This window comes from Marmota flaviventris, chromosome 2 (genome assembly GCF_047511675.1).
Source record: "Marmota flaviventris isolate mMarFla1 chromosome 2, mMarFla1.hap1, whole genome shotgun sequence".
Classification (NCBI taxonomy): domain Eukaryota; kingdom Metazoa; phylum Chordata; class Mammalia; order Rodentia; family Sciuridae; genus Marmota; species Marmota flaviventris.
In genome coordinates, this window is record NC_092499.1 from 138,142,408 (window position 1) to 138,156,681 (window position 14,274).

The window sequence follows — 14,274 nt, forward strand, 5'->3', positions numbered from 1 at the left end:
GTGTGCCCTTGTTTGCTTTGGTTTCAAGCTTAAAAAAAAAAAAAAGATTTCACACATAATTAGGGCTGTGGCAGCGAGATTGTGTTCGAGGTGCTTTTACTGGAAATATCAGGAGGAGGGACAAGGGAGGGCTGTGTTCCTCTTCCAGCCAGGGCCAGGGGAGGAGGAGGAGGAGCGAGCTGCTTGGGAGGATGGGACAACAGGCAGCGTTCAAGGTGGGGAAGCAGCTTTCCCGGAGGCAGACCCAGCTGTGAGGGGCGGAGGTCGACCGTGGAGGTGGCCCTGTGTGTGAGGTGTCTGTGTGCACTGTGTGTGTACGTGTGGTGTACGTGGTGCGTGCTTGTGGTGTGTTGAGGGGTGGGGAGTGTGGGGTGGCAAGACGTGGGGGGTGTTACCCACTCCTGCCTCTCCTTCCCTGTCTCTCCAGCTGCCTGTGGAGGACAGCCTTAAAGAGAGAAGAGGTGAGGAAGCAGGTAAAGGAGATGAGGGAGGCAGAGAGAGAGGCCCCACCACAGGAGAGACTGAAGGAACAGGCAGAGAAGCAGGAGGACTGAGCCACTGGACACTTCTGCTGGAGTCTGCACAGCCTGTGGGGCCGCCCTGAGCCAGGCCCAGGCAACCCGAGTTCTGGCTCTGGCTTGGTGTGTTCAGCAGGTCTCTGAACCTTTCTGGACCTCATATGACTTCACCATAAAGCTAGGGCTGGACCATCCATATCTTGCAGCATGATAACCCTTGGGAAAATGTCTAGGGAACACCAACTACCATTATCTCTTCGGAGATTCTCCGTGTGCATGGTATATTAAAGGTTTGGAGGAGTCCATAGTAATTTACAATCCTGTCCCACTTAGAATTTGTGTCACTAAGCACTTCCCAAAATATTTAATTATGAAGCACCTCCCCCCCTGCTTTTTTTTATAATATCAATTAACATATTGTGAGTTCCTATCACTTTTGCCGCACAATAAAATACCTCAGAACTTAGTGACACAAAGCAGTCCTTTCATTAGGCTCATGAATTCTGTGGATCAGAGAAGCTCGGGACACAGAGGGATAACTTGCTTTACTCCTTGCTATTTAGGGCCTCTGTGGCTGGAGACATCTTCACTCTCATGCCCAGCAGTTGATCCTGGCAGCTGTTGGGACATAAGCTCAGACTGTGAGCTGGGGCACCTACAGGTGACCTGTGTGAGCACCTTCTGGCTTGCAGCCTCAGGGGTAGCCAGACTTCTCACAGGGTAGGTCAGGGCTCCAAGGGAAGTGTTCTAAGAGATCTAGGCAGAAGCTTTGACACCTCCTATGACTTAGGTCTGAGTGTCAGAGACACTTTTTAAGAAGAGCCCAGGGATGGGAGAGATTGTCACAGCCATCTTTGGGAGATGAATCTGACATACTCTGAGGAATGGTGAGCTAAAGCTTGATGGATTTCTAAGGTCCTTCTGAAATCTGAAATTCCACCAGGGCTCCATCCTCTGGTTCCTGGACCCTCTATGTGTGCCCCCTCATACTTGGGTCCAAACAGCCACTTTCAGGTCTTCCCATGCTGCCCTCACCTGCTTCCTTCCTGGCCTTGTGGCACCTGAATGGCCCTGTATAACATCACGACCATAGAAAGCCCACCAGATGGACCCAGGCTGGTAGGACCCACAGTTTACTTCTTGTCCTGGTTCTAAAGTCCTTTGGGGTTGGTTGCTCATTTCATCCTTTTAAGAGAGGTTTGGTTGGGAAGCTTTGGGGAGGAGAGGAATGGACCGACCCCAGCTGGAAAGTTCATCTTATGCCTGGTTTGGGGAGGCCATTTCTCCCTGACTCTCTGTAATAATAGAAAAGATATGTTTGGTCATGGTTTTGGCAGATTGTTTAATTAATTAGTGCCTGTAGGTGCCCCAGCTCATGAGATGAGTTTTGACTGAGGAGCTTCACCATAGCTTCCAGATGGGGCTGGTTGTAGAAGGGTTGGAACTTTCAGCCTCACCACCCTGACCTCCTCCCTGAGGAGAGAGAATCTGAAGATTGAGTTCAATCACTGATGGCCAATAATTTGATCAATCATTCCTATGTGATGAAACCTTTATAATAAACTCATAATAGTAAATGAGGTGCTTTTTTGAGTTCTGTGATCCATTCCAGCAAAATATCAGGCCTAAGGAGGCAATCATGAGAACCCCTGATTTTTAGCTGGTCAGCAGAAGAATGGAACCCAGGGCTTAAGAGTGCTGTCTGAAGTGGGGGGGGGGGGCGGTCTTGTGTTACTGAGCCCTTAGTGTGCAGCATCTATGCCAAGTTCAAGTAATTAGTGATAGAGTTGAGTTGAATTGAGGGACATCCAGTTGGTATCTGGAGAGTTGAGGAACTGGTCTGTCTAGGGAAAGATCATTTGGTGACAAAAGTTTGTGAGTAAAAATTGTTTCTACCACCCCGTATTCTTTGTGCAGTCCCCCACTTCTAAATCCATGTCTTTTCCTACAGAACTTTCTTTTATTGAATCAACCAACAGCTACAATGCTGTAATTTATGCCAGTTAATTAGTGAGGAGAGAAAGCCAAGCACCCAGGAAGAGAGGTCAGCTTAGAGTTGAAGGGTGAGTAGAGGTTGGCTAGGTGAGGGGATGGGTGAGGAGGAGAATGTTCTAGATGTGCAAAGATGCCAAGGGAACAAGGGGCAAGGCCAACAGAAGGCACTGGAATGCAGTCTGCATCTGGGGCCTGGAGAACTATGGTGAGGGGATGTGAGATGCTCTCTCAGGGGTAGGCCAGGCAAGTGTTTGTAGACCTTGTTGAAGCTTTTAGATTCTGTCTGTAGATGAAAATTTCCATTTTGAAAACAATGGATGTAGGGTGAGTGGGGACAGCTGGAAGTTCCCTTTGGTGTTGACACAGAGATGGGAAGAAGTGAATGGCTTGTTCAGATATTTAGGGAACAGGGTCTGGCTTTAGTACAGGGAGATAGTTGGACATAAGGGTCAGCGTTCAGAGAAGAGACTTGGGCTAGTGACAGAACCACAGGGGTCAGCATCCTTTAAGTGGTCAATGAACGATGTGGAGACTTTGTCAAGGAGAGGGAACAGAGAAAGGAGAGAGGAACGGGACAGTGAGGAGGTGCCTGGTCATGTGTGAGAATCCTAAGTTAACGCTATTTCAACTGAAGAACTTTACAAATTCCTGAGTAAAATCCAATTTACCAAACCTGGATGATATCCTCTGAATCTCTGGCCATCTCTCCTGGGCCTGAGCATGAACCAAGCTCCCTCAGGGGTCTCTGCCCCTACCCTCTAAAGAGAGAAAAGACGAGGTGGAAGGTGAGAGCTCCTTGGACCTGAAGGAGCAAGAGAGGTCTGGGCCTCTTCCACTTTTGGAGAATTCTGCTGTTAAAAATGAATCAATTATAAAACATGGTCATGGAAACTGTGCAAATTTTTACAACTTTTTATTTGGAATTAATCACATAAACTTATAAACAACATAAAATATAAAACTAATACAAATGAACCTGTAATTCCTTACCCCAATTTGCCTACTATTAACATTTTGCCCATCTGCTTTATCATCTCTTTCCTTCCTTTCTTTCTTCTTCTCTTTCTTTCTGTATCTTCAATAACCTATCTCTCCATCCCTCTCTCCATCTCTCCACCCATCCACTCACCCATCCATCATCTATTTAGCTAATTTCTTTTCTGAATAATTTGAAGTGGTTTATATACACTATGCATCATGGTCCTTTATTCCTAAATTTTCTATATCTATTTCCTAAGAATAGGGATAATATAATAGGTCAACTTCAGTAAATTTATCATTGATGCAATATTTTAACAAATCTGCATTTGACAAATTTGTATTCCAATTTTATCAATTGACCCAACATTGTCCTTTATGGCATTTCCTCCCTCCAAGATAGGAGAATCCAGTCTCGGTTCAAGGTTTAAATGTCATGCTTCTTTAATTTGGAATGTTCCACAACTTTCTATTTCTTATATGACATTGGCCTTTTTGAAGGAATATAGCCTGAGCTCCCTCCCTCCCTTCTCTTAGCTCATTTTGTGTTTCCCTGATGTTTCCTTTTGATTACGTGAAGGTTTGTGTTCTTTTCTGAATACTGAACAGATGAACATGTGTCCTTCTCAGGGTATCACATCTGGAGGCACTTGATGCCCACTTGTCTCTCACTAATGATGTTAATTTTGATCACTCAATCTAAGAGTTGTCTGATTTTTTTGTTATATAATCATGATTTTTCCCATGTAATAATTAGCAAGCTCTGGAGATACACTTTCTGACAATAGCCTTCATTAAAATTTTCTCCTAGATTTAGTACCCACTGATACTTTGTGCCTGAACTAGTCTTTATTGTACTAGTTGTAAAATGTTGATTTCCCAACTCCAACACTCCCACCACATTTAGCAATGAGCTCTCAGAAATCCACTGCAACCAAGAGCACTTCCTAGCCCCTATTTGTTTATTATTTATTTTTACTACATACTCATAAATTTCTATTCCCCCCCCCAAACTTTGTAACTCATTATACTTAAAGATTTGGTGCTCAAATTGTCCTAGCATTAGTAGATGGGTGTTCCTTCAAGCTGAGTTCCTTTTTTTAAAAAAGTATTTTCTTTGTTGTAGGTGAACACAATGCCTTTATTTTATTTTAATGTGGTGTTGAAGATCAAACCCAGTGCCTCACGTTTGCTAGGTGAGTGCTCTCCACTTAGCCACAACCCCAGCCCAAAGATTTTATGACATGTCCCCATCACTGATTGAGCACTCACTTGCTGGCTTAACAAGATGTTGTAGGCTCGCCTTGAACCAACTCTGCCCATGGCCTGGAATCAGTCTTTTCTTTGAGGAGCTCTGGTTCCTTTCAGTGGAGAATGGTGTTAGTGACCAAGATCTGGACACCAGGTGGGCTCATTGCTACTGGAATGTCTTTGCTTCTTGGAATTGTGGAATATTGAAAATATTGACATAATTAATGTTTTAATAAAAGTGCAATATAGTAGAATTGTACTATTTGCAAGAGAATGATAGGATTTATAAGACTACATTATTTCATGATGTGCTATGATTCTGTCTTGGGACATCGAAGCTGAGTGACAATCATTCTCTTCTATCTATCTTAGAAGCAACTGTGTACCAACGGCATCATTGTGGAGAATTTTAAGAGCCTAAGTTTGAGAATGTGAAGTCCATGCACCAAATAACCCTTCTCTGTCACACCCCTTATTCCAACCACCTTCTGATTATGGGTTAACGTCTGAATAGCACTGGTTACAAAAGCTCTTCTTAAACTGCACATGCCTAATATTGTTTACCTGAAGAACAAGCTCCTCTCTGTGACCTTGTTGGTCTAGAGCTGACCAGAGATGATGACCTTTCCCCGGTTGGGCACTTTGGTCCAGTTGGTTCCAACAATAGATCCTTCTTTGGTTCCTTTGGGCTTTCCCCTCTTTTTTTGTAAACAGTTGTAAAACATGCTGTGCCTCCTGAGCTGAGCCCAGCTGATGCCAGAGAAGAGGTCAGATTGGCTCTGATGTCAAAGATGGCCAAGGTCTTGTGTTTTGAGAAAAAACATGAATGTTTAATCTTATTATTATTATGCCCCCTTCCATTTATAAAACACTGGTCTCACCTTCTGACCTGCAGTACCCTGGGCCTCTGAGCTGCAGTACCCTGGGCCTCTGAGCTGCAGTCTTCTATAGGTTACCCAAGGGCAAGAGAGGCTGCTGCAGACCTTGCCTTGTGGGGAGAGATTGGATACTGAGCCCTTGAGGCCTAGAAGGAAAGTAAGCAGCCTCTTCCCAGAAACATCTTGAATTCAATCCATAATGTTTTACAGTGCAGGAGCCTTTTCTGGGTGCAGTGGGGAAGCAAGGGTATGTTCAATTCCTGCCTCAGTGAACCTCCAGTTTAATGGAGAAACAGACTCAACCAACAGGAATATGATGGGCAGTGGCCACTTTTAGGAAAGAGAGAAATTTCTATGTCAATCCAAAGAAGTGAGCAGTTTCTGTCAGGCTCCTGGAGGGGTATTGTGAGCAGGGTCCTGGAGGATGAGGAAGAGGACAAGGAGCTAGGAGGTTGAAGGTAAGTCTGGAGAAGCAAGTCCTCTCTCCACGGTCCTGGGTCCTTTCCCAACGTTGCCCTGGCTGATTTTGGTGGAGGTTGCAAAGGCTGATGTTACACAGAGAATACAAGGGACAGGGCAGCCAGAATTCTGTGGCAACTGGAATCCTTCCCTCTGTGGTCCTAGCTGGCACCTGGGATGGGCCTAGGCTCTGGTGTGGGCACCACCCAAGGCAGTGTCCCCAGGGTGAACTCAAGGCCAAAGTCAGGAACCCCAGAGAGCAATTGCCACTGCTAACCTCTGTAGGGCAGGTATGCAGAGGGGAGGCTCTGAAGAGGACAGAAGGAGGATGGAAGGAAGTCGGAGCAGGACAGGAAGAACATTTCTCCACTGCAGATATAGTCAGCCAATCCAGAGAAAGGAGGATTCACTTGAGACAACTTTTTGTCTCTACTCCTTAATAACTTAAACTGCATTTCATCTTTAGAAGCATGATGAAAGTGACTAAAAATTAAGACCAGGAAGAAAGCCTAGAGAACTTGGCTTATTTAACAGGGAGAAATGAAACTGCTGACATCACGGTACCACCAGTTCTTTAAAGTTTTGTGTCACCTGGAGTTATAACAAGCATGGAAGCAAGTATCACCTATATGACACTGATATGCTCTAGTTATATTTGTAATAGCAGTGCACTAAATCATCCAAAGAGCACCAGGTGTGGTGACAGTGGGGAACATAGAAGAGGCATCAGACATCAGATACCCGAGGACTGTGATTCACAGCCTCCTACTGTGATCAATTATGGGAAAACCATCTTAGTCCACCAGCTGCATTTGCAGAACCTCTGATTCCCTCTGCAAAACATGCTGAGGCTCTGAGCACTCAGAACTGGTCCTAGCTACTCTCCAGTGAGCCTGCACACATCAGCTCTCATCTGTTTTTCGTTGTGGCTGTCAACCTAGAATCAGTTGTGTTCATTTCCCAAATTTATTTATGCTGGTCGTACTTCTTATTGTAATGAAATAACTGAAATAAATAATATATCATACAATGAAATATGAATAAGAAGATAAATATTATTGTTGTGCCTCAAAATTAAATTGCATTGGAAAAACACAATAAAGGCAAGTCACTAGAGAAAAAATATTTTCAAATAAAATAAAAAGCAACTCCTTGTCCTCAATCTTATTTAAGAGCTGGCGCATCTGGGAACAGATCCTGAGAATTTGAATCTTTTCCTTTTGTCCTCTTCCCCCTTCAAAACATTTGCACCTATTTTTTTCCTTTCCTGGATCACCTTTCCCCTGAGTACATCTGTGCCTCATTCCTTCACCCCCCAGAAGTCCTTGCTCACCTCTTACCTTCTCAGTGGGGTGTTCCTGAACACCCTACTTTAAGACCACATCCCATTCACCACATTGGCATTTCTCTCCTTTCCTGTATTTTTCTCCAATGCACTTAGTGGGCGTGTGATGTGCTACATATTTTACTAATTTATTTTATTGACAGTCTCCCTCTTCTTTCTCCTTCTACAAACACTAAAATGTAAGCTTCATGAGGACAGGGATATTTGTTTTGTCAACTGCTTTATGCTACTCCCTAGATTAGTATTTGGCTCATAATAGGTCCCCGATAAATATTTATTGATAGGTACAGGACGTCTTTCAACAACAGGGCCAGTTGCCCTATCTGAGCACTGTATTAAGCAGTGGCTTCGGGGGGACAATGTGTGCACTACCTGCAGAGTGTGCACGACCTTAACAACCTTAGTGAAGCCTTAGGAGAAAAGACAGTAGAAAATCTCTTTCCTGTTGGTTGATACCCAACACTCAGAGTAACTTTCCACCTTGAACTCATGAACACTTGTAAGAGCTGTTTGTAAATACAGCTGTGTCCTGGGGCACGCAAGGTCCTCCCTGGCTGCTGTTGGGTGGGGGGAGCTTCCACTGGCCTTCTGCTTCTTGTTGCAATCCATTCTTTCAAGGGGATTGGGTCTCCTGTGGAAAATATACTTTGCATCTTCAAATATGGGCACAGATGCTAGAGGTAGTTCTGTACCTGCATTCAGTGTAATCAATGATGACTCTAGGCTGTCGATTCCATTTACAAAATGCAAATTTCTAAGTAGTGACCCATGTATTGATAAGAAAAGCATTTACATGAGAGTGTCACTGGTGCCAGTCTTGGGTGAGGTGGAGCTTCTAGAGAATAAAGGCAGGGTCTGTAGATCATCCCAAGCACAGCCGACTTTGTTTCTGCTCAGACCCCTCTTTTTCCTTTGCTGAGAACAATAAAATTCTCAGAAGAGGGCTTTGGGACGCATAGTGAGTGACGTACAATACTTTCAGAGACCCAGGAGCTGTGCTGGCAGGTGAGGTAAATTAGATCAAGAGTCAGCAAACATTTTCTGTATGGGGCTAGATTCTAACTATGTTTAGTTTTAGGGACCCTGGAGTCTCAGTCACAACTATTCAATTTTGCTGTTTGAACATGAAGTGGCATAATCAATAAAATAAATGAGCTTGGTCATACTCCAATAAAAAATTTAGTTTACAAACCCTGGTGACAACCTGGATTTGTCCTGCAGACTGCAGTTTTCTGACCCCTAGATTTGATGATGATGATGATGATTTGTAGTGCTGGGGATTAAACCCATGTCCTTGTGCATGCAAGGCAAGCACTCTACCAACTGAGCTATATCCCCAGCCCTAGATTTGATTATTGTTTGACAATTTTTATCCTTTCTCTTCTTCTCTTCCTATTAACTTGGGCTTAGTCATGTAACTTTCTTTGGTTGATTGAGGTTAGCCAAGTCTTGAAATGTACTGTGGGTTGCCCTCTATGCTCTGTCATTGCCATGAGAAAGTCATACTGGATAGCCCCGTTGACCTAAGGATGATTAAAACAAAACAAAACAAACAAACAAACAAAAAACATGGAACAGGTTGGCCTGAATCAACCAACCTTCAATTGACCCACAAATATATGCATGAGAAAATGATGAAAGTGGCTGAGTTTTGGGATGGTTTGTTACACAGCATTATCGTAGCAGTAACTGACTGATGCAACCAGATATATTGCTGCCAGTCTAACACAATTCATCCAAAGTAAATTATCTTCTCTCCTAAACCCAGTTTTCTTCCTCTTTTTCTTTCTCCATATACCCAGTTACATATACCTGGTCTGACCCTCTTATGCTTGTTCCCCAGTCATGTGGTAAGTCTCTAATTTCTGACTATTCTGCCCTTTTCATTTATCTTACAGCAATTGAATATTTTTATCCCTACTACTAGCATCATCTGTCACCATTGCATTATTCTTCTGACAAGTCTCCCTTTCTCCTATCTTTGGTCTTTCCAAAACAATCATAGTGTTACCCCCAAAACCAATTTCCTGAAACAAATATTGGATGATATTACTCTCCTCTGCAAAAGTACCCCATTGTTTCTATCAAGGGTTAAAAATCTGAGATGTTGGGAGGAACAAAGGTGGTAGATTTTCTTTACTGAAAGCTCTCTGGGTTCTGGCCTTCTTCATAAATGATGAGCTTATGAAGGTGTATTTCTCTTTTAAAAAAATATTTTTAGCTGTATATGGATACAATATCTTTATTTTTATTCATTTATTTTTTTGTAGTGGTGAGGATTGAACCCAGTGCCTCACTGGGTGAGGCAAGCACTCTACCACTGAGCCCCAGCCTCAGCCCAAAGATGTATTTCTTATTAGTACCACTGATCACTACTCAGACAAGACAGTTAATGTTTATAATAAGAACTTTGCTTTTTATCTTATTTAATTCTCAGAAAAGAAAAAGAAAAACTATGTGTCTTTGTCAGCTCAGGCTGTTACCATACAGCACCATGGGTTTAGTGACTTATAAACAATAGAAATTTATTTCTCACAGTTCTGGAGGCTGGGAAGTCCAAGATCCAAGTGCCAGTGGACTCGGTGTCTGGTGGGAGTTGCTTCTTGGTTCAGAGATAATTGCCTCATCACTGTGTCCTCACATGGAGGGAAGAGAATGGGAGAGTTCTCAGAGGGCCTCTTCTATGAGGGCACTAATCACATTTGTGAAGGCTCTACCCTCATGATCCAATCACCTCCCAAAGGCCCCACCTCCTATTTTCACTTCAACAAATGAATGTTGGGAAGACACTAGCATCTAGTATCTAGCACTATGTGAAGGATACATTCCTCCTTTTGCAGAAAGGAAAATAGAGTTCTACGATAGGACAAGTAATTTATGCCATTCAAAAAACAGGAGTCCCTGCATTTGAATACAGAGGTCTTCAATATGAAATATGAAATCTCAGGTTCTTTCCACTTGACCATTATCATCCCCAAAGAAGAAAATTTACAATCAAACTATAAAGTAGAAGAGAGAGAAGGAAATCTTGCTGAGGAATGCTTTGATAATATAACTCAAAACTTAGCTCTGTTGATTTTGTTCTTATCTGTGACCACAGCAACTACTACCATGCCTGATATATAGCTGAGGCTCATTAACATGTCTGTGGAATAAGTAAGGATGTGGGTAGGGATCTAAAGATGAGACTCATGCAAGGCACCAAGAGGAAAAAACCACCCAGCCAGGTGACACTGGCGCTGAACTGTATAGTAACTGTGAAAGGGTTTAATGGGTGGATATGGTTTGCAGGAAGGGCATGTAGTGGCACGTGGACATGTCAGCCAGTGGGCAGCCTCAGTGCTGCAAGGACTGGCAGGGATACCTCTTTGACTGCTAAGTGGATAGTCATTCAAAAGCCCTGATGGTAGCCAAGCCTAAGGCTGGTGTAGGTTCTAGACCCCAGATCTGCAGGGCTTCTACAAGGGCCGTGCCCCAGGCCCTAGTCCTGGAAGAGCCGGTGTTTAAGCAGAGTGTTGGTACCAGGAGCAGGATAGCAGGGCAGCCCATGTCTTGGGGGCACAATGTCAGAGCAGAATCAACAGCTGGCTGACCAGACTGGGGGTTCCCAGTGTGAGAAGTGAGCTAGAGCCTCCTGATTCCCACTGGCCATGGGCAGGAGCCCCACTCAGCTGGGCCTGCAGGTGGGGGTCAGCTAGACTCAGCTGGAAGGGTGGCCACTGTGTGCCACCTCCCCAGTCCTGCACCATGTTTCCTTCTTGAAACCTGTTCTTGCCCTTCATGCATCTGGACTCCAGTTGAGTTTGCTTCAGGGCTGCAATGGCAAGCAGCCTCCTTCCCAGGCTCATAGGACCATCAGGACTATGCTCTTCCCCATTGCGTCCCGAGGTCTTGTCCTGTCCACCTGCACTGCCCTCGGGCGGGCTGCAGGGCTCCCACACTCATTCTGTCGGTGCCATCCTGGGGACCCATCTCTCTGTCTTTTTCCTTCTATTGAAAATTTCATTGTCCAGAGCCTCTCCTCTTAACTCCCCTTGTCCTCTGAGGACACTGAGTGGCCTCCCTCCCACACCATGCACCATTCAGGACACCCTATTCCTTTACAATAGTCCCTTCATGGGGACACAAACTTCTTCAAAAGCAAGTCCAAAAAACCGTCAGCAATGCTGTCATGAAGAATTCACGAAGCCCACACTCGAGTCTCTGTCTCGTGTGGACCTGGCCGGGGACCTCCGTGGAGGTCCCACTTTGATGAGGGGGTAGTTTCAGTGCCCTCCAGCTCCCCTCTTAATCTCACGCCCCTCTCACAGCTCTTCGTTCCCTCACAACAGACTTCTCTTGGAGAAGGTTCTCTGCTTCAGGGTCTTTTCTGGCTTCTGGCCACAGGCCAATCAATAAACTTCCAGATGTCTCAAGCCTCCGCAGCCTCAGCCTGACCCCCCCAGCGTTTTTCCTGACCCCTCATTGAAGGACCCACTGTGCCCTGTCCTGCTGGACCCCTCCTGTTTCCACTCTTAAGAATTCTCCTCATTGGGTGGCTTTATTCATCTGTTCTGAGGGTCTTACACAAGAACATAATGTTTCTGGAAGGTCACACAAGTAAATGACAGGTGGGCCTGGGAAGGAACAGTTGGGGAATTCTACTGTCTATGTTCCTCCCCTTTGTGACTTTTGACATGTTTGCTATGAACTTGTCTTTGACCTTGAAAGCGGGTGTGTGTGTACATACGGGTCCCTTCATCATTGTTTTGCTGGTTCCCTTCTAAGTGGGAGGGTCTGGCCCTGCCTCGTGAGGGACAGGGGTGCTGTCTGCCAGCTGTAGTGAAGGTCCCAGGGACAAGGCTCCAGACAAGGTCACAAGTGAAGGTTCAATGGAAGCAAAGGGGGCAACAGAGGAGCCTCGCAGTGCTGTCACTGTCATTGTTCCCAGGGCCATCCTTGTCCAGTTTTCTCCCTGCACTGCTGGGCCGTGGGAGCTCGAGAGGGTGCTCAGGCTGCCTGCCTGGTCACCCCACTTACATGTTTTGGGTATTGGCTGTCTCCCCACTGCCCAGAGTCTTTGAAGCCATATGGACTTCTGTCGCATCTGATCCTTGTGGGAACAGGAACTGGCTCCACAAACTGGCATCTCAACTTGTCAGGTCCCTTGTCACAGCACTGGCCTCCTGTCTGTACCTTCTCCTAAAATGTTGTCTGCTAAGATCCTTCCTGATACCGCATGGCTCAACTCAGAAGCCAGGATGAGACTCCTTCTTCTCCATCATCCTGCTTCATTATCCTTCCTTGAGGCAAAAATGCCACACGGAAAAGGGTCATGAGTTACAAAAATGCAAATGCAAGATTCAGAGAAAAAAAGCCCCTACAGTTAGCATTCCAAAATATTTTTTTTTTAACATTCCAAAATATTATCTTACCGCAATGATAATACGCTCATTCCAGGACACATGTTCAAAATTTTTCTTGATTTAATGGATTATAAATTGTGCCATCCTGGACGCAGAATGCTTGAGTTTGAATATTGGCTTTCCCACTTGGTTGCTGTGTGACCTTGTACAAATTACCTGCCCCTCTGTGCTTCGCTTTCCTCATGAGTGACATGGGGATATTAGCAATTTCATAGAGTTGTAACAAGGGTTAAATAAAAACTTATGGAAAGCACAGAGGACATGTACTGGCATCAAGTACATGCTCAATAAAATTAAGTATTATTATGGGGTGTTTGGAAACCCACTCGGGAAGATGATTCAAAGCCTGGCTGAGGTTTGGATGATGACCTGATACTGTCTGGTTTAGTACTTCCTTGTACTCTGCATTTATCTCTGATTGATGTCATCAGCAGATTAAAGCTTCTGCTTTATTTTCAGTCATGTAACAGGACTGTGGTTTGGCATGGAAAATAAAGTCCCTCTGGGGACCTGTAAGTTCATATTCACCAGCATTTAGATGAAAGAAGATGAAGTACTTAGCATAAGAAATCAAATTTACTTGCTCTCCGAAAGCATGAACCATAGAATTCCAAACAGAGCAAAGATGCATGGAAGAATCCAGATTCTAGAGCCCCAGGGACCCTCCAGCTCCCAAACTCACTTTTTCCAGTATTGAAGAATCCGAGGCCTCAGGTGGGAAAAGGGGGAGGGATTTTCCCAGCATGGCCCTAGCAGCACCTTAGTCTGGCTCTGCCTTCTCCCAGCCACCTTGGTTCTCCAGGGCACACCCACAAATGTGTGCCCTGGAGTTGGGCAGCCATTTCCTTTGAGTCCTTTTGTGCTTCTCTCTGCTGACAAACACGGTGGGAAGACACTTCAAGTTCACCTCCCTCAGAGCCTAGCTAGGCCCAGTCTCCCCACAACTCAGTCACTGTGGACCCTGGAGCAACTCATTCCACTTCTCTAAGCCCTCAATTATTTCCTATTTGAAAATGCATAACACAACCTGACCTGCTAACTTCAAAGAGTAGCAAGGTTCAGAACACAACGTATGCCAAAGAGCTTAGCGTTTTACCTGAGGTAAGAAGCAACACAGCCTGACCCCTCGCTCCATGTTTAAACCAGGACAGCTGTAGCCTATTAGAAAGGCCTCGAGGATGTGGATTAGGGACACCCAAATCACCAAACCCACAGTTATGCCCCTGTAGGAAGAGCAACCAATGGCAGGAGAATCAAAGTTTAAGGACGGCCTTTGCAACTTAGAGAGAACCTTTATCAAAATAAAAAATTAAAAGGGCTGATTCAGTGGAGGGATAACAAGGGTGGCAAAATGCTTTGTACAATTCCGGTACAAACAAAACCACAACAACAACCACAAAACCCTGACAATATAAAACAAACAAAAATCCACAAGCACTTTAGAG